The 24,913-nt window shown below is 46.4% G+C and overlaps 9 pseudogenes; all 9 read left to right on the forward strand.

The window, feature by feature from the left end:
• Positions 1 to 1,272: 1,272 nt before the first annotated feature.
• LOC141268630 (5S ribosomal RNA) lies at positions 1,273 to 1,392 on the forward strand (annotated as a pseudogene).
• A 929-nt stretch (positions 1,393 to 2,321) lies between these two features.
• Positions 2,322 to 2,440, forward strand: LOC141268934 (5S ribosomal RNA; annotated as a pseudogene).
• A 1,750-nt stretch (positions 2,441 to 4,190) lies between these two features.
• LOC141270318 (5S ribosomal RNA) lies at positions 4,191 to 4,310 on the forward strand (annotated as a pseudogene).
• A 941-nt stretch (positions 4,311 to 5,251) lies between these two features.
• LOC141269209 (5S ribosomal RNA) lies at positions 5,252 to 5,370 on the forward strand (annotated as a pseudogene).
• Positions 5,371 to 5,991: 621 nt separating this feature from the next.
• On the forward strand, positions 5,992 to 6,111 carry LOC141269732 (5S ribosomal RNA; annotated as a pseudogene).
• Positions 6,112 to 13,746: 7,635 nt separating this feature from the next.
• On the forward strand, positions 13,747 to 13,866 carry LOC141269488 (5S ribosomal RNA; annotated as a pseudogene).
• A 933-nt stretch (positions 13,867 to 14,799) lies between these two features.
• Positions 14,800 to 14,918, forward strand: LOC141270254 (5S ribosomal RNA; annotated as a pseudogene).
• A 620-nt stretch (positions 14,919 to 15,538) lies between these two features.
• LOC141269373 (5S ribosomal RNA) lies at positions 15,539 to 15,658 on the forward strand (annotated as a pseudogene).
• Positions 15,659 to 16,587: 929 nt separating this feature from the next.
• On the forward strand, positions 16,588 to 16,706 carry LOC141270329 (5S ribosomal RNA; annotated as a pseudogene).
• Positions 16,707 to 24,913: the final 8,207 nt, after the last annotated feature.

Here is a 24,913-nt window from a genome sequence, read left to right on the forward strand (position 1 = left end):
CCGGATATCATCCTGAGTCTAATGGCCAGACAGAAAGGAAGAACCAGGATGTTGAGCAGTTCTTGCGTTGTTTTGTGGCAGACAATCAAGAGGGGTGGTCTGAGTTTCTGCCACTTGCTGAATTTGCTCTTAACAACCATACATCCTCTTCTGCTGGGTGTTCGCCTTTTTTTTGTTGTTCTGGGAGACATCCGTCTTTTGGGTCATTTTCCAAATTGGTTTCGGCTGTGCCTGAGGAGGAGAGTTTTTCCGGTGATTTGGAGAGAGTTTGGATGGATGTGCGTGGTAATCTTCAGGAGGCTAACAAAAAATATAAGAGGTACTTTGATAGGAAACGGCAAGAGGTTTTGTTTGCAGTTGGTGACATGGTTTGGTTGTCCTCTAAGAATCTGCGATTGAGGATTCCTTCTAAAAAATTGGGTCCCAAGTTCGTAGGGCCCTTTAAGGTACTTCAGATAGTTAACCAATCTGCTGTTAGGCTGGAGGTTCCTACGTCCTGGAGGATTAATCCGGTGTTTCATGTTTCTCTGTTGAAAAAAGCTGATGTGTCGGATGGTGACGCCTCTGCCACTGTTCCTCCGGTGGTGGAGGACGGGGAATATGAAATTTCCCGCATCCTAAATTCTAGACGGTATAGAGGGAGTTTGCAGTATCTCGTCGCTTGGAAGGGTTTCAGACCTGAGGATAACTCAGGGGTGAGAGCGGATTATGTTTCTGCCCCCAAACTTGTCCGAGCGTTTCACAGGAGGTTTCCTGGTAAGCCTGGGCCTAGGGGATCCGGAGAATTCTCTTAGAAGAGGGGGTACTGTTACAACTCTCCTGTTAGTTTTTTTTTAGTTTGCTGGTCACATGACCATTTTGCCTATTTAATCCGGCTCCGCCCTCCTGGCTTTGCTGGACTTCATTTGTATTTACTACTGTTGAGCTAGCTTGTTGCTCTGTTGCCGTTCTCTGTTAGTTTTGCTAGGTCTTCTGACCCCTATGCCTTTTTGTTGTGTGTTTGTCTTTGACTGCTACTATTTCTGCTAGGAGGTGTCCAACTTTTCCCAGTCCCTAGATCTTGTAGGGATCCCTCCCTCACATCTATAGGTCTGCGTTCAGACTAGCCGAGGACTTTAGCGGGTCTGATCGCAGGATCAGGTTCCCCGTTACATCGTAGGGATCTAGTTTAGTTCTATTGTAGGGCTAGATCTCCTTTCTTTCCATACTCTCTGTAGCAGATCATAACAAAGCGATCCTGAGAAAGGCTGGCCGGGCGATGGATCAAGCAGTGTCTACTGGCCATACCACCTTGGATACGCCCGATCTCGTCTGATATCGAAAGCAAAGCAGGGCTGGGCTCGGACAGTACTTGGATGGGAGACCTCCTGGGAACACCGGGTGATGTAGACCATTTTGATGACATTTTGCCCTACTGCCCAGCTCGGCTAGCATGGAACGGCGCCTTGCCGGACACCGACCTTAAGTAACTTAGATGATGGAAGCCCCAAGGCCTCTGAGCCAGTTGGCAGCTAAGTACGCTACCCCTCCGCCTTCACGCAGCCTGACACCGAGCTCCTTGCCACGGCTAGGAGTGCTTATTGACTCCGCAGCTCGCCGTGTGGAAATGATGGTGTTAAAAGCACCCGGGGCCGTGAAGGGGCCAGGCTTTCAGCAGGTGCCCAGGGAAGGTTTTGGATGCCGGCCGCCTAGCGAGGGCTAGCAGAAGTAACATGTTTCTCTGCAAAGAAGCTTGTGTAACCAAGCCAGACGGCTGACAAAGAGCTAACCTCAGTGCAAGGAAGGCAAGGAAGGAATTGGGAGGGGGGGTGATTCCTGCTAGGGCCCTGAAATCATAAAACAGGCAGGAGAGTCTGACGCATGGTGACGGAGAGGTTGTAGGGGCAGATAGGGGGTGTTGTCACGTGCGAGCACGTGTGCATGCTGGCTTGTGTGTGAGAGTGCGATTCCTAGGTGTGGCGCGCTGCAGACAGTCAAAGGGATTGTTCCCTTTCATTAAAAGTTAACCCCCGGCTGCAGGCTATTAGAAAGCAACTAACCGCGCTCTACTCACCCTACCCGGGTCTACCGGTGAGTCTCGCCTCTGCTCCCGGCCTGTGGCATTGGCCGCGAAGCTGACGTTCCGTCGACAGCGCTGCAGCCGATCAGTGAGCTCAGCGGCTCTGAGTGGGGCGTTCTGTCTACAAGACCTTTTAAGGAAGCCAGCAAAAAAATTGAAGAGAAGGGAAAGCACAAAAGTACCTGGTCTTGCTGATCACCGGAAAGGGCAGCCGGCAGCCAGACTTCAAAGTAGAAAAGCAGCAAGTGAGAGGCTTGTCTACGCCTACGGCCACACCACCCTGGACATCCCCGATCTTGTCTCATCTTGGAAGCTAAGCAGGGTTGGGCCTGGTTAGTACTTGGATGGGAGACTGCATGGGAATACCAGATGCTGTAGGCTTTTGCTTTTTCCTTCCTTCCACCAGCAGGGGGCACTCTCTTCTATGCCTTTTTTCCATTCCCTTTCACAAGTGCACACATTCATTCTCTTTTCTTTTTTTCATTTGCTTTCTCTCTTGCGCTATTTCATCTCTGCAAAATACCAGCATCCTTCTGATCACCGTGGGCCTCCAGCATTGTTAGAATCATAGAATCATAGAATCATAGAATGGTAGAGTTGGAAGGGACCTCCTGGGTCATCTGGTCCAACCCCCTGCTTAAAGCAGGATTCACTAGATCATCTCAGACAGATGTCTGTCCAGCCTCTGTTTGAAGACGTCCATTGAAGGGGAACTCACCACCTCTCGTGGCAGCCTGTTCCACTCATTAATCACCCTAACTGTCAAAAAGTTTTTTCTAATATCTAATCTGTGTCTCCTCCCATTTAGTTTCATCCCATTGCTTCTAGTCTTTCCTTGTGCAAATGAGAATAAAGATGATCCTTCTACAATGTGACAGCCCTTGACATATTTGTAGACAGCTATTAAGTCTCCTCTCAGTCTTCTTTTTTGCAAGCTAAATATTCCCAAATCCTGCAACCGTTCCTCATAGGACATGGTTTGCAGACCAGTCACCATTCTGGTCGCTCTTCTCTGAACTTGCTCCAGTTTGTCGATGTCTTTTTTAAAATGTGGTGCCCAAAACTGTACACAGTATTCCAGATGAGGTCTGACCAAAGAGGAGTAAAGACCGATAATGACTTCACGTGATCTAGACTGTATGCTTCTGTTAATACATCCCAGAATTGTATTTGCCTTTTTTGCTGCTGCATCACACTGTTGACTCATGTTCAGTCTATGATCTATTAGTATACCTAAGTCTTTTTCACATGTACTGTTGCTTAGCTCTATTCCTCCCATTCTGTATATGCTTTTTTCATTTTTATTGCCCAGATGTAGTACTTTGCATTTTTCCCTGTTAAAAACCATTCTGTTGGTTGCTGCCCACTGCTCCAGTTTATTTAGGTCTTTTTGAATCCTCTCTCTCTCTTCTCTAGTATTAGCTATCCCTCCTAGCTTTGTGTCATCAGCAAATTTAATCAGTTTACCCTCAATTCCTTCATCTAAATCATTGATAAAGATGTTGAACAATACAGGTCCCAGGACGGAGCCCTGTGGTACCCCACTTGAGACATTCATCCAGCTGGATGTGAAGCCATTTACAACCACCCTTTGAGTCCGATCACTAAGCCAGTTATGAATCCACCTAACAGTTGCCTGGTCCATTGCATACTTGGTCATTTTTTCAATAAGGATGATGTGAGATGTGTTGCCTCTTTACTTTTAATACTAGGCTCCTTTTCACCAGGACCAGCGACTCCCGCGTGGCTGGAGGCAACCACCGGTAACCCCAAGCAGAAGACCTTTGCAGGCAACACGACCCTCCCCCCTGAAGAGCAGCTCAAAGTCACTGGCAACCATCTCACCCTCTTCCTTCATTCACCCCTGGACGTCTCGCTCCGCCCCCAAGTTACGGGTCCAGCTTGCTCTTTCTGTCACATTACCGCGATGAAGTGTTTAGCCTGCAGGAGAACCTGCGCAAAGCCATTTTTGAAGACACCTGATGCGGCGGGTGAATCACTGCTAAACAAACCACACCTGTAGGGACGGCACAGACTTTGCATGGACCCTTTGGAGCAAGCCCCGTCACGGAGAGATTGCTCGCCACCAAGCGATCCTGAGAAAGGCTGGCCGGGCGATGGATCGAGCAGCTTCTACTGGCCATACCATCTTGGATACGCCCTATCTCATCTGATCTCAGAAGCAAAGCAGGGCTGGGCTCAGACAGCACTTGGATGGGAGACCTCCTGGGAACTTCGGGTGCTGTAGACCATTTTGATGACGCTTTTACCTACTGCCCAGCTCGGCTAGCATGGAACGGCGCCTTGCCGGACACCGACCTTAAGTAACTTAGATGATGGAAGCCCCAAGGCCTCTGAGCCAGTTGGCAGTTAAGTACGTTACACCGCCGCCTTCACGCAGGCCTGACACCGAGCTCCTTGCCACGGCTAGGAGTGCTTATTGACTCCGCAGCTCGCCGTGTGGAAATGATGGCGTTAAAAGCACTCGGGGCCGTGAAGGGGCCAGGCTTTCAGCAGGTGCCCAGGGAAGGATTTGGATGCCGGGCGCCTAGCGAGGGCCAGCAGAAGTAACATGTTTCTCTGCAAAGAATCTTGTGTATCCAAGCCAGACGGCTGACAAAGAGCTAACCTCAGTGCAAGGAAGGCAAGGAAGGTGCGGAAGGAATTGGGGAGGGGGGGGTGATTCCTGCTAGGGCCCTGAAATCATAAAACAGGCAGGAGAGTCTGACGCATGGTGACGGAGCGGTTGTAGGGGCAGATAGGGGGTGTTGTCACGTGCGAGCACGTGTGCATGCTGGCTTGTGTGTGAGAGTGCACTTCCTAGGTGTGGCGCGCTGCAGACAGTCAAAGGGATTGTTCCCTTTCATTAAAAGTAAATCCCCGGCTGCAGGCTATTAGAAAGCAACTAACCGCGCTCTACTCACCCTACCCGGGTCTACCAGTGAGTCTCGCCTCTGCTCCCGGCCTGTGGCATTGGCCGTGAAGCTGACGTTCCGTCGACAGCGCTGCAGCCGATCAGTGAGCTCAGCGGCTCTGAGTGGGGCGTTCTGTCTACAATACCTTTTAAGGAAGTCAGCAAAAAAATTGAAGAGAAGGGAAAGCACAAAAGGACCTGGTCTTGCTGAACACTGGAAAGGGCATCCGGCAGCCAGACTTCAAAGTAGAAAAGCAGCAAGTGAGAGGCTTGTCTCTGCCCATGGCCACACCACCCTGAACACGCCCAATCTTGTCTGATCTTGAAAGCTATGCAGGGTTGTGCCTGGTAAGTACTTGGATGGGAGACCACCTGGGAATACCAGGTGCTTTAGGCTTTTGCTTTTTCCTTCCTTCCACCAGCAGGGGGCACTCTCTTCTATGCCTTTTTTCCATTCCCTTTCACAAGTGCACACATTCATTCTCTTTTCTTTTTTTCATTTGCTTTCTCTCTTGCGCTATTTCATCTCTGCAAAATACCAGCATTCTTCTGATCACCGTGGGCCTCCAGCATTGTTGCCTCTTTACTTTTAATACTAGGCTCCTTTTCACCAGGACCAGCGACTCCCGCGTGGCTGGAGGCAACCACCGGTAACCCCAAGCAGAAGACCTTTGCAGGCAACACGACCCTCCCCCCTGAAGAGCAGCTCAAAGTCACTGGCAACCATCTCACCCTCTTCCTTCATTCACCCCTGGACGTCTCGCTCCGTCCCCAAGTTACGGGTCCAGCTTGCTCTTTCTGTCACATTACCGCGATGAAGTGTTTAGCCTGCAGGAGAACCTGCGCCAAGCCATTTTTGAAGACACCTGATGCGGCGGGTGAATCACTGCTAAACAAACCACACCTGTAGGGACGGCACAGACTTTGCATGGACCCTTTGGAGCAAGCCCCGTCACGGCCAGATTGCTCGCCACCAAGCGATCCTGAGAAAGACTGGCCGGGCGATGGATCGAGCAGCTTCTACTGGCCATACCATCTTGGATACGCCCGATCTCATCTGATCTCAGAAGCAAAGCAGGGCTGGGCTCAGACAGCACTTGGATGGGAGACCTCCTGGGAACTCCGGGTGCTGTAGACCGTTTTGATGACGCTTTTACCTACTGCCCAGCTCGGCTAGCATGGAACGGCGCCTTGCCGGACACCGACCTTAAGTAACTTAGATGATGGAAGCCCCAAGGCCTCTGAGCCAGTTGGCAGTTAAGTACGCTACCCCGCCGCCTTCACGCAGGCCTGACACCGAGCTCCTTGCCACGGCTAGGAGTGCTTATTGACTCCGCAGCTCGCCGTGTGGAAATGATGGCGTTAAAAGCACTCGGGGCCGTGAAGGGGCCAGGCTTTCAGCAGGTGCCCAGGGAAGGATTTGGATGCCGGGCGCCTAGCGAGGGCCAGCAGAAGTAACATGTTTCTCTGCAAAGAATCTTGTGTAACCAAGCCAGACGGCTGACAAAGAGCTAACCTCAGTGCAAGGAAGGCAAGGAAGGTGCGGAAGGAATTGTGGAGGGGGGGGTGATTCCTGCTAGGGCCCTGAAATCATAAAACAGGCAGGAGAGTCTGACGCATGGTGACGGAGCGGTTGTAGGGGCAGATAGGGGGTGTTGTCACGTGCGAGCACGTGTGCATGCTGGCTTGTGTGTGAGAGTGCACTTCCTAGGTGTGGCGCGCTGCAGACAGTCAAAGGGATTGTTCCCTTTCATTAAAAGTTAATCCCCGGCTGCAGGCTATTAGAAAGCAACTAACCGCGCTCTACTCACCCTACCCGGGTCTACCGGTGAGTCTCGCCTCTGCTCCCGGCCTGTGGCATTGGCCGCGAAGCTAACGTTCCGTCGACAGCGCTGCAGCCGATCAGTGAGCTCAGCGGCTCTGAGTGAGGCCTTCTGTCTACAAGACCTTTAAAGGAAGCCAGCAAAAAAATTGAAGAGAAGGGAAAGCACAAAAGGACCTGGTCTTGCTGAGCACTGGAAAGGGCATCCGGCAGCCAGACTTCAAAGTAGAAAAGCAGCAAGTGAGAGGCTTGTCTCTGCCTACGGCCACACCACCCTGAACACGCCCGATCTCATCTGATCTCGGAAGCTGAGCAGGGTCAGGCCTGGTTAGTACTTGGATGGGAGACTGTAAAATAATACTCTTCCTGTATTATTTTTTTCTACTGAGGGCTTCTCAAAGTATCAATATCACGATATTCTTATAAAAATCTATTTATTCTTGGATTGTCCATTATAAAGAATCAGATTGCAGCAGGTACATACAATAATTAGTTATAAAGTAATTGTCCATTTGTCCATAATTAGCTTAATTGTTGAGATTCACCCATCTTTCCTTGGATCCTGGCTGGTAAATCAAGTCTTTGTCCAGCATGTGTCCAGGCCTACATGTCATCTGCTTCTCAGCATGAAGATTCTGTGTCTTGTGGGGTGGGCAGAGCAAGAGAGCCCCCCCTTTCTGTACCATGGGCTTTTATAGCCAGTCGTATGGACACCTGTTCTACATATGGTAGTGAACCAAAAATACACACACAAATAGCGCATGTCAACTAGACACGATGGCTGAGGCATAGAACTCAGAAAAATTATTATCGATTAACATTCCAAATGAATTTCCATAATTAACCATTTAACATTTCCCCCTTTTTTGAGAATAAAAGGACTTTAACTGAAAAATCTCAAAAGAAGATACATTCATCAATCATTTTTTCTTTCCTTCTTCCTTGGCAATATCATTAAATTTCCATAATATTAATAATAGTAATAATAGTATCAATATCGGTTTATTGTTATATAATGATGTGAATTCATGTTATGGTAAGCCGTGACTAATATTCATTTAATATGTATAATTATACTTCCCTATATCTAAATTGAAGCAATCGCGGGTTCAATCGTCATCATCTGATGTCATCGGGTCGTCATCTTCTTGGATCTTTTATAACACAGTCTTTAGATGAAAACTCCTTTGAAATAAATTACAGCATGTAGATATTGTACAGTCCATAATTGTGTTCATTATTGTTCAGTCCATAAACTGTACTCTTTATTAGAAAGATCATGTGTGTCAGTTGATAAGAAAACAAAGTCCATGGATGAAATGTAGCTTTAATATCTGTGCAGTGTCACCTGGACTTACGTTGGATCGTCTTTGGAATCTTCCGTGTGTCCGCACTGGTCTCGTGTCACTTTTGGAACAGATGTGACGTCTTTGGTCAGTAAAGCAAGGGTTAACTTGACACTTTCCTGCTTTATATAGCACCATAACCAGTACTCAGTCCTTTATATACAGGACACATATGCCAGGTATTACCTGTTCACCAGCTTTCATTGAAGCGTTGCAGGTGATAAGAAACCAGTGGAACGTGATGAAACTTGAACACAACACAGTACATATAGGATCATCGTCCTCTGCCGTCCTGGTGATCAGTGGTGTGAATTGTATTGTATGTAATGGACACAGTCTATTATAACACTCAGCATTCACACCTGTTACCTTCTGAGACGTCCGGATATCAGTTGCTTCTTCTTGTAACTTTTGAGAATCTCTTTGATTTATAAAAATTAAAAGTCTTTATTAAGATAGAATTCATAATTGCGATGTCTTGATTGAAGTCTTCATTCCCTAATCTGATACCAAATCTGGCAGTTTTTCCTAACCTATAATATCACAGCGTACCATAGCAATCAGTAATATCCATCTAATTATTATCAAAATATTAAAATAAATTATGTTTGGAATAATAAACATTAATAGATAATAATTCATTATCAATCAAGTTCTCCATATGATAGAACATTTTTATGTCATAGGTGTAATTACCTTTTCCAACCCATAGGTGTCAGTGTATTTTGAAAAAACAAGTTTTTATATCTTTATTAAACCAATAATATCAAAGAATGTATACTCCTGAACCAAAATGAATAAATATATGAATGTATGAATGAATGAATGAATGAATAAATGAATGAATGAATTGTTGTGTTTACTCAGAAAATGTAAACATTTTTTTCCTTAGCAATATATATTTAATGAAGCAATACTCTTGTATTAGACATTACTTTATTAAATATTAATGTGTTTTCTCAATTGAGATATTGAACTGAAATAAAATCAAATGAGAATTAAAAAATGAAAAAATAGAAAAATAAGAAGCATAAAGTAAGAATATAATTTTAAAAATGAAAAATAAAATTAAGAGTAAAAATAAGAATAAAAATAAAAATAAGGCCTTTAAATTTTAATGACAAATGCAGAGTAATTATATTCTCCATAAAAAATACCCTTATATCTCCATTATCTGGATGATTTCATATTTGTCATAACCTTGTACCACCAAAAAATATTAAATTATGCAACTTTGCATGTAATACCCTTCTTAATTATACCATAGTACCTTATTATTTCTTCTTTATTAAATGTGTATAAAATAAGTAATGATCAAAATTGATTATGTAATCAGGATCAAAAACACATTTTCCCCCTTAATACCAAAAATATTATTTTATAAAATTTATGTATATATCAGAACCCAATTAAAAATAATTATTCTTCTAGAAATATTGTGCATAAATTTCATATCGATGAGTAGCATAGATTTGACTAAAGAGAGGTGTGTACCTATTTAGGTAACCATTAAAAATAATATTATAGTTATTCAAGAATATTATCATGTGGAAAATTATTCTAAATATAAGTTTGCTTTGTAAACCATTTTGATGTGTGGTTGCCCTTATCCACTATTAGTTAAATCAAGAAATAATAATTATTAAAGAAATATAGAAATATATATATGTAGATAATACCTAATTATGTATTATAATTTCCTCAGAATTAAACATATTTTTGTACCTTCACAAAAAGAAACATTTTTTTTTTTTAAACATACAAACATACGAGGCCTCTGTCACATCAATCACACTTAGCAGCTGCTGATTTACTCATCTGTCACCTTCACTCTGACATTCACAGATCTGTTCATCTCAAACATTCCACATATGAAGTTTTATATATATATATATATTTAACCCAAAATTGTTGTATCCCAATTTATTAATGCGCATTGCCATATCAATTGAATATCTTTATATTTCTTTGAATATTCCCCAAGTACATATTATATAATATGAGAGTAAGTCACTGGAATTTCAGACACTTGAAAAAACTCTTGTCTTAGATTCTTTTTTCGTTGGCTGCCCGGTCTTAAGTTACATCAGTTGAAAATAGAATGAATGGGATCCTATACTATTAGCTCAAAGTTCAAAGGCCGCAGCTGTCACACGTCATGCTGTAAAGCTACTTTAATTTGCACGAACACTTCATGCATAGAAAACATTAGCAACACAAAAGAATTAATAAGTATTACATATATATTATAGTTCAACTAGATATATTGTTATTATTTTAAAATGTTATACACATAAAATCATGCAATTTTTTCACTTCCTGTGTGAATAAAGAAATAAATCCATTTTAGAGTTCTTTGATCAAATCCTGCTTTGGAATGAAAACTCTAAGGAAATATAAGAAAATAAAATTAAATATCAAATTCATACAGAAACAGAATTATTTAAATATCTTATACATATATTGGTTGGTTCTAATGTAATTCAAAAATATTGCTACTTAAATTTATATATATGAAGTTCTAATTTATTAATTAATATATATATATATATATATATATATATATATATATATATTTTATAAACGTATATATAAATACAATTATACGCAATCTCTACTTAGACAAGTGTATATATATATATATATATATGAACTATTAGAAACTATGTAACTACAATTTTACTGTATGAGATTATAAATAAATATTGAGACATTGTATTACATTTTGATACAACATTATAATTACAGTTTTTCCTTAGCCACTCCCTAAACCAAATCTTCTGTCTCTCTCAAATATCTCCAGGAACGCCCTATTTAGGAAAGACATTTTTCTATCCTTCAAAACCTCAGAGAACTGCCTGTTCTTCTGTCCACATTCCATGACGTCACAGTGAGTTGGTCGTCTCACCTGTCTCTGTCCATCAGTTTCAGCCATTTTCCTTTTTAGAGAATCACAGTTCTGACTGAGAATTAACTCATTCTGTGGAGAGATGGATCTTTGCACTGGCTGATATGGCTTATAACATATATGAAATCTTCTGCGTATTTGATAGAGTTCACTATGGGGATGACTCAGTCTAGGAGAGTTTGATATTGGCTTTTGGTAAGATTTTACCTTTCCTGGTTTTATAAATTTAGCTTGATTTATTTTCTTTTCACGATTCTCATGTTTTCTAACAAAATCCAGCATCTGCGCACATTCAAAAAATGAATTTTTTTTGTGATGCCATAACTTGGGAAACTGAATTTAGGAATTTGAATTTTTGTACAAAAGTTGTTATCATATGTTGTACTTTTCCATTTTTGATAAGACCTTTGTACAACCGTTCAAATATGGACATGAATGTATATGTACATTCCTTCCTACCAATCCTTAGTTTCTGCAGATCTTCTATGTTGGGAAAATCCTTTGTGACACAATAAATCAAATATCTTAATCTGTCCGAATCATTTTCCCATCCATTAGGAGAGTCATTTTCACAGGGCATTAAATGTAAACGTCTGGACAATGTCACAGGAATCCATATTTTAAATAATTGATTCCTCTCCTCATTGGATAAATCAAACTTATCAGAGAAACTCTCAAATGTCTCTGAATTTCTACAGGCATGGATTTTGACATCATATTTTGGCATGATTTTGTATAATTTCAGCAAATTTTTCCTCATTTTAATTTGGAGTTGAGCCTGGGTAATTCCAGAATTCTCTGATATTTTTAGTGGCTCTTGTACGTCTGTTCCTCCTACGTCACTCACGTCTCCTCCCACATCACCTAGTATGTCGGTTTCTCGTATGTCAGTCATGTCTCCTCCCATGTCAGGTTTCTGTATGTCCGTCTCTTGGTCAGACCCAAGGTCACCTTCAGTTACAGACACGTGTCTTACTTCTTGTTCATTTTCCACATTACAGTCAGAATCAGTATCACCGTCTGACACTTCTACACTATTTTCCTGCTTAGAAATCTCTAACACAAGACTATGAAAAAAATCTACCAAATGTAGAATATTTCTCAATTTCTGTTTGTCTCTATTTACCAATTTAGAAGTTAACTGTAAATTCTGCAATTCACATTCTTTGTATAAACTGAGCCACAAAACTTCTATGTCATCTCCTACATTACCTTTGAAATTAATATTACTTTGTTTAGCAAAAGAAGAAATTATATCCATATTTTGCTTACCTTAAGATTCCTTGGCTTCTCTTTATCAGCACGTCCTGTCTTCAGTTCGTCTGATTCTTTTCCTGTGTGATTCTGTTCCTTGTTAGTACCTCTGCTTCCTGTCTTTCCTCAGTCTGTAGGTCCTTTCTGCTTCTCGTGACAAACTAGTGAATTTACTGACACGTGAACAACAGCTGTTCAGCTCGTCAGGACTCCCCCCTTGTTCACGGAAGAAATTCACTTACTTAATTTAAAAAACAAAAAAAACATGGATCACCATTGTAAAATGATACTCTTCCTGTATTATTTTTTTCTACTGAGGACTTCTCAAAGTATCAATATCACGATATTCTTATAAAAAAATGTATCTATTTATTCTTGGATTGTCCATTAAAAAGAATCAGATTGCAGCAGGTACATACAATAATTAGTTATAAAGTAATTGTCCATTTGTCCATAATTAGCTTAATTGTTGAGATTCACCCATCTTTCCTTGGATCCTGGCTGGTAAATCATGTCTTTGTCCAGCATGTGTCCAGGCCTACATGTCATCTGCTTCTCAGCATGAAGATTCTGTGTCTTGTGGGGTGGGCAGAGCAAGAGAGCCCCCCCTTTCTGTACCATGGGCTTTTATAGCCAGTCGTATGGACACCTGTTCTACATATGGTAGTGAACCAAAAATACACACACAAATAGCGCATGTCAACTAGACACGATGGCTGAGGCATAGAACTCAGAAAAATGATTATCGATTAACATTCCAAATGAATTTCCATAATTAACCATTTAACAGAGACCGCCTGGGAATGCCAGGTGCTGTAGGCTTTTGCTTTTTCCTTCCTTCCACCAGCAGGGGGCACTCTCTTCTATGCCTTTTTTCCATTCCCTTTCACAAGTGCACACATTCATTCTCTTTTCTTTTTTTCATTTGCTTTCACTCTTGCGCTATTTCATCTCTGCAAAATACCAGCAACCTTCTGATCACCGTGGGCCTCCAGCATTGTTGCTTCTTTACTTTTAATACTAGGCTCCTTTTCACCGGGATCGGCGTCTCCCACGTGGCTGGAGGCAACCACCGGTAACCCCAAGCAGAAGACCTTTGCAGGCAACACGACCCTCCCCCCTGAAGAGCAGCTCAAAGTCACTGGCAACCATCTCACCCTCTTCCTTCATTCACCCCTGGACGTCTCGCTCCGCCCCCAGGTTACAGGTCCAGCTTGCTCTTTCTGTCACATTACCGCGATGAAGGGTTTAGCCTGCAGGAGACCCTGCGCCGAGACATTTTTGAAGACACCTGATGCGGCTGGTTAATCACTGCTAAACAAACCACACCTGTAGGGACGGCACAGCCTTTGCATGGACCCTTCGGAGCCCGCCCCGTCACGGCCAGATTGCTCGCCACCGAGCGATCCTGAGAAAGGCTGGCCGGGCGATGGATCGAGCAGAGTCTACTGGCCATACCACCTTGGATACGCCCGATCTCGTCTGATCTTGGAAACAAAGCAGGGCTGGGCTCGGACAGTACTTGGATGGGAGACGTCCTGGGAACACTGGGTGCTGTAGACCATTTTGATGACGTTTTGCCCTACTGCCCAGCTCGGCTAGCATGGAACGGCGCCTTGCCGGACACCGACCTTAAGTAACTTAGATGATGGAAGCCCCAAGGCCTCTGAGCCAGTTGGCAGCTAAGTACGCTACCCCGCCGCCTTCACGCAGGCCTGACACCGAGCTCCTTGCAATGGCTAGGAGTGCTTATTGACTCCGCAGCTCGCCATGTGGAAATAATGGTGTTAAAAGCACCCGGGGCCGTGAAGAGGCCAGGCTTTCAGCAGGTGCCCAGGGAAGGTTTTGGATGCCGGCCGCCTAGCGAGGGCCAACAGAAGCAACATGTTTCTTTGCAAAGAAGCTTGTGTAACCAAGCCAGACGGCTGACAAAGAGCTAACCTCAGTGCAAGGAAGGCAAGGAAGGAATATTGGAGGGGGGGCGTGATTATTGCTAGGGCCCTGAAACCATAAAACAGGCAGGAGAGTCTGACGCATGGTGACGGAGAGGTTGTAGGGGCAGATAGGGGTTGTTGTCACGTGCGAGCACATGTGCATCCTGGCTTGTGTGTGACAGTGCGCTTCCTAGGTGTGGAGCGCTGCAGACAGTCAAAGGGATTGTTCCCTTTCATTAAAAGTTAATCCCCGGCTGCAGGCTATTAGAAAGCAACTAACCGCGCTCTACTCACCCTACCCGGGTCTACCGGTGAGTCTCGCCTCTGCTCCCGGCCTGTGGCATTGGCCGTGAAGAAGACGTTCCGTCGACAGCGCTGCAGCCGATCAGTGAGCTCAGCGGCTCTGAGTGGGGCGTTGTGTCTACAAGACCTTTTAAGGAAGCCAGCAAAAAAATTGAAGAGAAGGGAAAGCACAAAAGGACCTGGTCTTGCTGAGCACTGGAAAGGGCAGCCGGCAGCAAGACTTCAAAGTAGAAAAGCAACAAGTGAGAGGCTTGTTTCTGCCTACGGCCACACCACCCTGAACACGCGCTATCTTGTCTGATCTTAGAAGCTAAGCGGGATTGGGCCTGGTTAAAACTTGGATTGGAGACTTCCTGGGAATACCAGGTGCTGTAGGCTTTTGCTTTTTCCTTCCTTCCACCAGCAGGGTCACTCTCTTCTATGCCTTTTTTCCATTCCCTTTCACAAGTGCACACATTCATTCTCTTTTCTTTTTTTCATTAGCTTTCTCTCTTGCGCTATTTCATCTCTGCAAAATACCAGCATCCTTCTGATCACCGTGGGCCTCCAGCATTGTTGCATCTTTACTTTTAATACTAGGCTCCTTTTCACCAGGACCAGCGTCTCCCGTGTGGCTGGAGGCAACAACCGGTAACCCCAAGCAGAAGACCTTTGCAGGCAACATAACCCTCCCCCCTGAAGAGCAGCTCAAAGTCACTGGCAACCATCTCACCCTCTTCCTTCATTCACCCCTGGACGTCTCGCTCCGCCCCCAAGTTACGGGTCCAGCTTGCTCTTTCTGTCACATTACCGCGATGAAGGGTTTAGCCTGCAGTAGACCCTGCGCCGAGACATTTTTGAAGACACCTGATGCGGCGGGTGAATCACTGCTAAACAAACCACACCTGTAGGGACGGCACAGCCTTTGCATGGACCCTTCGGAGCCCGCCCCGTCACGGCCAGATTGCTCGCCACCAAGCGATCCTGAGAAAGGCTGGCCGGGCGATGGATCGAGCAGCGTCTACTGGTCCTACCACCTTGGATATGCCTGATCTCGTCTTATCTCAAAAGCAAAGCAGGGCTGGGCTTGGACAGTACTTGGATGGGAGACCTCCTGGGAACACCTGGTGCTGTAGACCATTTTGATGACGTTTTGCCCTACTGCCCAGCTCGGCTAGCATGGAACGGCGCCTTGCTGGACACCGTCCTTAAGTAACTTAGATAATGGAAGCCCCAAGGCCTCTGAGCCATGAGCCAGTTGGCAGCTAAGTACGCTATCACGCAGGCCTGACACCGAGCTCCTTGTCACGGCTAGGAGTGCTTATTGACTCCGCAGCTCGCCATGTGGAAATAATGGCGTTAAAAGCACCCCGGGCCGTGAAGGGGCCAGTCTTTCAGCAGGTGCCCAGGGAAGGTTTTGGATGCCGGCCGCCTAGCGAGGTCCAGCAGAAGTAACATGTTTCTCTGCAAAGAAGCTTGTGTAACCAAGCCAGACGGCTGACAAAGAGATAACCTCAGTGCAAGGAAGGCAAGGAAGGAATTGGGAAGGGGGGGTGTGATTCCTGCTAGGGCCCTGAAATCATAAAACAGGCAGGAGAGTCTGACGCATGGTGACGGAGAGGTTGTAGGGGCAGATAGGGGGTGTTGTCACGTGCGAGCACGTGTACATGCTGGCTTGTGTGTGAGAGTGCGCTTCCTAGGTGTGGCGCGCTGCAGACAGTCAAAGGGATTGTTCCCTTTCATTAAAGGTTAATCCCCGGCTGCAGGCTATTAGAAAGCAACTAACCGCGCTCTACTCACCCTACCCGGGTCTACCGGTGAGTCTCGCCTCTGCTCCCGGCCTGTGGAATTGGCCGCGAAGCTGACGTTCCGTCGACAGCGCTGCAGCCAATCAGTGAGCTCAGCGGCTCTGAGTGGGGCCTTCTGTCTACAAGACTTTTTAAGGAAGCCAGCAAAAAAATTGAAGAGAAGGGAAAGCACAAAAGGACCTGGTCTTGCTGAGCACTGGAAAGGGCAGCCGGCAGCCAGACGTCAAAGTAGAAAAGCAGCAATTGAGAGGCTAGTCTCTGTCTATTCCCACAGCACCCTGAACAGGCCCAATGTCGTCTGATCTTGGAAGCTATGCATGGTTGGGCCTGGTTAGTACTTGGATGGGAGACCGCCTGGGAATACCAGGTGCTGTAGGCTTTTGCTTTTTCCTTCCTTCCACCAGCAGGGGGCACTCTCTTCTATGCCTTTTTTCCATTCCCTTTCACAAGTGCACACATTCATTCTCTTTTCTTTTTTTCATTTGCTTTCTCTCTTGTGCTATTTCATCTCTGCAAAATACCAGCATCCTTCTGATTAGTGTTGAGCCACCCCCGTAGTGTTCGAGTTCGGTTCGGTTCGTTGAACACTCGTGTGTTCGCCGAACTGTTCGTCGAACACCTTCGAACACCGTTAAAAACAATGGCAGGCAAACAAAAACACATAGAAACACATAGAAAACACCTTCAAAGGTGTCCAAAAGCTGACAAACTGCTCAGAAGACATAACTAACACATGGAAAAGTGACAATTACATATAGTCATGCGAAAATAAAAGAGGTGGAGGAGTAAAAGGAGGGGGAGACACAGATATAGGCATGTCATGCCCTTCTAAAATCCAAAAAGTGAGAAGCCGACACGGCCAGTCCGCTCCTGCCCGTGCCACCTCCGTGTCGCCGGGTTTGTGCCAGAGCCGCGGTGAACCCTGACGGCCAGCCCCCCTCTCCCAATACTGGTGCCTGTCCGCTGGTGGGTCGAGCGAGCCCCCCTGTGGTGGAGGCAGCTCTAAGCTTTTTAATTTAAATTGTCTCTCTAATTTGAATGAATACACTTTAAATCCATTTACAAGGATCTATTGGAGGGCAAGTCTCATGCCAGCAGCCGCGTAATTCCAGCTCCAGTAGCGTCCACTAAAGCTGCTGCAGTTAAAAAGCTTTTATAAGGATCGAGCTCGGCTGTCCACCGCAAGGCATCCTAATGCCAGTCCCAGCCCCTATGCCTTGGGGTGCCTCCTGATGCTCTTCACTAAGTATCCCATGGTCCCGAATCATTTCCTTTGAAAAAATTAAGTGTCTAAACTACAGGTGGTGTAGCTTGCTTAACAGCCGAGATAATCCGCTGACTAGCAGACACTGCTACTAGGCACAAAGTATTTCCTGGGCTAGATGCAGTTAAAAATTTGTAATTAGATACTCTCGTTGGATGCTGAGAAAGCATTCCATAGAGTCTCCTGGCACGCCATATATGATTCTCTTAAAATTCTTGGGGTAGGGGTCTAGGGGACCCTTTTATAGCCAAAATCACGGCCCTGTATCGCAATACGTCACCTAGGCTGAAGATAAATGGAACTGTAGCACCCTGAGGGCTCGGTTGCTACAGACGTATTGCACCTCACCCAGAGGTGTGATATCTCACTCTCAGGTAAGGATGGAGTGTGGATCAGGACCCGACACCTGCATGCATTACACCACATTGCCGTGGGGCAGGGCGAACAATATGCCCCTGAGATGGGCACGACAGTCCCTGTCCCTGGCTGGAGTGGGGGGAGGGAACACTGAGGAAGGGGAACCCTGTAGTGCAGGAGCAGGGAGGAAGCAGTTCCTGGGTGCATTGAGAAGGGAGTATAAAAGGTGGGCACCATCTTAGTTCAGTGCAGAGAAGTCTGAGCAGAAGTGGCAGGGAGCAGGGGCTCTGCATGAGCTCTGCTCCGGAGGCGGGCCTAGTAACAGAGGCCCAGGCCTGGAAGAGGGAGAAGGAAGGAAGAGGAGCGGAGAAGGCTCCAGGAACGAGGAATGAAGGGATCCCAGGGGTGCGGACGGGCGAGTCGCCACCGCACGCCCGAATCCACCTGCGTGGAGGGGTCAGGCCAAAGGGGGAGACCGGTCCCCGAACTAGTGGAGGCAGGAAACGACCCTCAGCTAGAAACCGGAGGCTCTGACATTTTATGTGGCGCAGCCCCTCGCTACACCCGCTAGGAAGGCACCACATAGGGTCAGGGAAACTGGCGCCAAGTTTACCAAGAGGAGGCCCGAGGCAGCCGGACAGAAATGTTGGTAAGAAAGGCCAGACAAAGGACACACAAAGGGGGTCCTGTGAAGTGCTCCAAAGTTATCTGGGAGTTGTCTGAGCCCCTCACCTGGTGAGCACAGTACGACGTGGGCAGCCGTTACCTGCAGACGTGGTCTGGATAATAAGAACTGTGAGTAAAGGCCCTGGACTGCATCACTGACTCCGTGTCGTTACTGCTGCTGCCCTGCACCATCACCCCCATCCTCCGCATACACTGCCATGAGGCTATACTCCTCCCGTGGGGAGTTATGCTACGCTCTGCTGCACCCACAACACCAGCCTCAGCGGTCTGCCCTGTAGCAGCGGTTCACTCTGACCGCAATCCACGGGTGGCGTAGTCGGACATTTAAACATCAAAACCACATAAATAGTTCCGCCACTGGTTTGACCGCCCTGAGCAACGGAACCGGGTCGCCGCCACGAAGACTACAACCACCAGCATCCACCAAAAAGGGTCCGGCTCCGGGTGTCCCAAGGCCCAGGGGGTGCGTCAGAACATTTTCATCACCTTTCACAATCACCAATGGGACAAGGCAGGGATGTCCTCTGTCCCCTCTCTTATACATCCTAGTGACGGAGCACCTGCTCTCATCAATTCGCCATAACCCCAATATTAGGTGGATTGAGGTGGGAGGCAGCGAGTACAAGTGCTTTCTATTGGCTGATGATGTCCTAGTATATATCACTCAATCACATATATCCATCCCTGCTGTTATGGCTGAAATAGATCACTTTGTTACATGGTCAAATTTTAAAATCAATGCAGCGAAGTCTGAGGCCCTCGATGTCTCCCTCCCCAAATCCATATAGGATTCCATCCAGTCCAACTTTCCCTTTGCCTGTCCCTCACAGGGTATCAAATACTTAGGAATTCCTATTCATAGAGACCTCTCCCATCTATGTTATCTTAATTTTGGGCCCTTTATTGAACAACTCCATACAGACCACGGTTGTCAAGTTAGAACTGTAAGATTCACTACGAGAACCGCTGGTGTTTTGTGGAAAAGCACATGTACACTGCGTTCCAAATTATTATGCAAAAAGTGTTTAGGAGTGATAAGGGAAGAATTTGTTTGTTTGTCAGTTAAACTCATTGATGGTGATGTGTGTCAGGGCTCTTTATATCACTGTAAGCAATTGCAGACACCTGTGCTAATTAGTTTGGCAGGTGTGTCCAATGAAAGGCAAGACTATTTAAGAAGGCTCTCTCACATTATTATGCAGCCTACATTTTCTGCCAAAATGGGAAAGAAAAAGGATGTGTCGGCTGCTGAGAAGCAACAAATTGTGGAGTGTTTAGGTCAAGGCATGACTACAATCAACATTGTGCGATGATCAGGATGAAGTGTCTTGGCAATCAAGAAGTATGTAGCTGATTCACAGTACACACGTGTGCGTGCTGATAAGGGCAAATTGAGGACTCTTTCCTACAGGCAATTACGTCAGGTTGAAAGAGCAGCGGCCAAAAAGCCTTGTCATAGCAGCAGACACGTTTTTGAAGCTGCTTGTGCCTCCAACGTCCCCCGAACAACAAGATGCAGGGTCCTTCAGAGGTTTGCAGCTGTGCATACGCCATCCTGTCGACCTCCTCTATCCACTTCACACAAGCAGAAACGGCTCCAGTGGGCCAAACATTACATGAAGACTGATTTCAAAACAGTTTTGTTCACGGATGAGTGCCGTGCAGTGCTCGATGGTCCAGATGGATGGAGTGGAGGATGGCTGGTTGATGGACACCCCACGCAAACACGGCTACAGCGCCAACAAGGAGGAGGTGGAGTAATGTTTTGGGCTGGAATCATGGGGAGAGAGATTGTCGGCCCCTTTAGGATCCCTGAAGGCGCTAAAGATGAACTCCATAATGTATGTGGATTTTCTCAAACAGCACTTCCTGCCATGGTTCAAGAAGAAGAACCGTGTATTTCACAGCAAGATCATTTTTCTGCATGATAATGCACCATCTCATGCTGCACATAAAACATCTGCATCTCTGGCTGATATGGGCATAAAAGGGGACAAACTTATGGTGTGACCCCCATGCTCCCCTGACCTGTACCCCATTCAGAACCTTTGGAGCATCATTAAAAGGAGTGTCTATGATGGCGGGAGGCAGTTCACATCTAAGCAACAGCTCTGGGAGGGTATTCTGTCCTCATGCAAAACAATTGAAGCAGAAACCATCCAAAACCTGACAAATTCAATGGACGAGAGAGTTCAGAAGCTCCTTTCGAACAAGGGGTCCTATGTGAAAATGTAACATCACCTAGAATAAAGTTTTGAGTTGAAAACTGTTTGATTTCAGTTTCTAACAACCTGCTAATGCTTATAATTTCAAAAATGACCATTTTTTTGGTCTTTATTAAAATGAAAAGGTTGATCGAAAAGTTTGGGGGATCTAAGAGTGTGGCAACCCAGTAGTCATGATTACTTCGAATTCTGACAATATGAGGGTCATGCTGCAGGTAGTGCAGCAAGAAGGCACTTATGTGTCTTGCGCATCTCGGAGCCCCAAAATTATTTTCCGGGCTAGATGCAGCTAAAAATTATTATTAATTTTAAATCTGGTGAAGCTTTAGTATAGATGGCCTAATAGGATCAGTGCTGCACACTGCTACAAAGCCCAAATTATTTTCCAGCCAAGATACAGATAAACATGATTAGTAATTTGAAAGCTTAAAACGGTTGGTAGGGTGATTTTAACCAATCATCAAGCTTTTACTCTCCCCAGGATGACACAGGGGTAGAAAAGTCATTTCGGATCCATGATTTGTTCATCTTTATGAACGTGAGTCTGTCTACATTATCAGTGGAGAGCCGCGTGCGCTTATCTGTCAGCACACCACCAGCAGCGCTGAACACACGTTCAGACAGAACGCTGGCTGCGGGGCATGACAAGATCTCCAAGGCGTAAGTGGCTAGCTCCGGCCATTTATCCAGATTGGAAGCCCAAAAAGAGCAAGGGTCCAGTGACACAGTCGTGGCTTCAATGTTTACTTGGAGATACTCCTGTACCATCGTCTCTAGGCGTTGACTATGTGTCAGACTTCTTGTCTCCTGTGGCCTTGCAAAGGATGGGCTAAAAAAGTGGTGAAATGATTCCGCAAAATTGATGTTACCAGCAGATACTGTGGTTCTTTTACGGTTTGAGTGCTGAACACTTGACGGTCCCACGGTTGGCAAGTTGGAACTGTGAGATTCACTACGTGCACCACTGGTATTTTGTGGAAAAGCACATGTAAGATTCTGCAACAGTCTCTGCTGATACTCCTGCATGCGTGCATCCCTTTCTATGGCAGGAATAATTTCTGCAAATTTACTTTTGTACCGGGGATCTAACAGTGTGGCAACCCAGTAGTCAGGATTATTTCTAATTCTCACAATTCGAGGGTCATGTTGCAGGTAGTGCAGCAAGAAGGCACTCATGTGTGTTGCGCATCCAGGAGCACCAAGTCCCTGTTGTGTTGGTGGCGAGGTAACAATCATGCTTCCTTCCTCTGTCCTCTCCCCCGAACCTCGCACAACAGAAATGTGATCAAGGTCTCCCTCATCTGATGAGTCTTCCATCAGTTCGTCCTCCACTTCTTCCTGGGCTCCTGCACCTTCCTCACTAGTTTGGCTGCTACCATGCGCCCTGGTAAAACCATCTCCCCCACCCTCACATGCCTGCCGCCTTGGTGCTGCCGACCGTCTGGATCTTGTAGATGTTAGCCCTTCCGCATACAACTCCTCCTCCTCTACTTCCTCCACCTCCTCTTGTGCCACCACCTGACTCCGAATTCTGTTTAACATGTGCTCCAGCATGTAAATCACCGGAATAGTCATGCTGATAATGGCATCGTCAGCACTAAACATCTTCGTCGCCATTTCAAAACTGTGCAGAAGGGTGCATAGGTCCCTGATCTGAGACCACTCCTCCAGCGTGATTTGCCCCACCTCTGAATCTCGTTGACCCAGGCTATACGTCAGAACGTATTGCACCAGGGCTTGTCGGTGCTGCCACAGTCGCTGCAACATGTGCAGAGTTGAATTCCACCGGGTAGGCACATCGCATTTTAGCCGGTGAAGTGGCAGGCCCAACGACTTCTGTAGAGATGTAAGTCGCTGAGCTGCGGGATGCGAACAGCGGAAGTGAGCACACAGCGACCGTGCCCTCTGCAGAAGGCAATCTAGTCTGGGATAGTCGGCTAAAAATTGCTGGACAACCAGGTTCAACACGTGAGCCATACAAGGCACGTGTGTGACATTGCCCCGGCGAAGGGCCGCACCCCGGTTTGCAGCATTGTCGCACACGGCCTTCCTTGGTTTCAGGTCCAGTGGAGACAACCATTCATGAAATTGGTTCTCCAGAGCTGACCACAACTCCTCAGCTGTGTGACTCACATTTCCCAGACATTTCAATGTAAAAACCGCCTGATGACGTTGAGCCCTACTGCCAGCATAGTAAGGAGGTGTGCAGGATCCCTTCTGCGCAGTTAGAAAGCTTGTGGCATGACCAGACAGGCTTTGGGTGCAGGTGGAAGACCGAGAGGAGGTTGAGGAGGCAGAAGCAGTGGAGGAACTTTGACATAAAGAGGATTGACGCACAACTCGTGGGGACGGCAAGACTTGGACAGCAGCCCCTTGTCCTGCTGTCACCATAGTTACCCAGTGCCCAGTCAGCGACATGTAACGCCCCTGTCCATGCCTACTCGTCCAAGTGTCTGTGGTGAAATGCACCCTGTCACACACAGAGTTTCTCAAAGAAGCGGTGATGTTGTGTGCGACATGCTGGTGGAGCGCAGGCACACCTTTCTTTGAGAAGTAGTGCCGACTGGGCATCTGGTACTGGGGCACTGCGACGGACATAAGGTCTCGAAAATCCTCTGTGTCCACCAGGCGGAAAGGCAGCATTTCTGTAGCCAAGAGCTTGCAGATGGTGAAATTCAACCTCTTAGCTTTCTCATGGCTAGGAGGAAATGGTCTTTTACTTGTCCACATCTGAGGGACCGAGGGCTGGCTATTGTGCTTAGACGGGGTTGATAAGGGTGTCCCCGGCAAACTGCCGGTCTGTGAGGAAGATGCAGGTGGACATGTTAGGTTGCCTTGATCCAAAGGTGGTGCTATCGATGTCGGACAGCGCTCAACACCAGCTGGTGTTACCACCTCCAAAGAAAATGATGACCTGCCAATCACGCTGGCTGTTGCGGGTAAAGAGGTGGCAGGTCTGCGCCCCAAAACAGGTGTGACTGCTGTCCCCCCAGTCACAGAGGATGAAGAGGCCGCGGATGCACAAGATATGGCAGACGGTGGCTGGCCCGGCCGGCTAGGCCGCATTGTAGCACACTGAGCTTCCCACTGCAACTTATGTTTCATGTCCATGTGCCGGTTCATGCATGAAGTACTCAAACTATGTATTTTTTGGCCTCTACTTAGCTTTTGCTGATAAATGTTACAGATAACACGAGTTGGGTCATCTTTATCGATCTGAAAAAATGCCCAGGCTATGCAAGGCTTAGCACCCATGCGACCTGAAGAGCCACCACGACTTGTGGTGAGAGGCAGAGTTGTGTTTGAGGATGCAGTTGTTGACGTGCTTCCAGTACTACGTCTCTGTCCAGGAAGGCGCAACCTGACCTCGTCGTCACTAGCATCTTCCTCCACCTCCTCTGCTGACCTCATCTCTTGGCTGACTGTGGGTTGAGAGTAAGTGGGATCTCCGACCTCATCATCATCACCCTGTGCGTTATCACACCCGTCGTCCTCAGAGCCAACCTGTTCCTGCCCTGACAAAAAACTAAAGTTGTCGCTCCAATCAGGTATTTGAGTCTTATCATCGTCTTCCTCATTGTCTCCACCAACAGGAGTTACAGTTTGGGAATGAGGGACTACATTATGGTCAGAACCTTCTGCGTCTGGTCCTGGATCCGACTCATAAAGATTCTGGGCATCAGTGCAGATCATTTCCTCGTCTGGATTCACAGAAGCGCTGGAGTCGACCTCTGATTCCCAGGCTATAGTATGAATAAACAGCTCTGCAGACTCAACCATCTGTTCTACCTCATACTCAGACGGGCAGCTGGAGATTTTGGAGCTGTGAGGAAGCAAGTGCGATTGGGGTGACACCTTTGAGGACTGGAGTATTTGTGATGTTGAAGTTGATGTGGAGGAGAGCCCACTTAAAGGAGCACTTGATCTCCGTTGAAGCACCTGCTGTTTTTGTGCCTCATCTGGAATTTGTAGCGATTGGCGTGGCCGTAAGAAAGGGATCTTATCACATTGTCCGCTAAAAGAAGTAGACATTTTAGTTTGGCTGGAAGATGG

This window comes from Phyllobates terribilis, unplaced genomic scaffold, assembly GCF_046119375.1.
Source record: "Phyllobates terribilis strain yellow unplaced genomic scaffold, ASM4611937v1 Scaffold_4__5_contigs__length_816908805, whole genome shotgun sequence".
Taxonomy (NCBI): Eukaryota; Metazoa; Chordata; class Amphibia; order Anura; family Dendrobatidae; genus Phyllobates; species Phyllobates terribilis.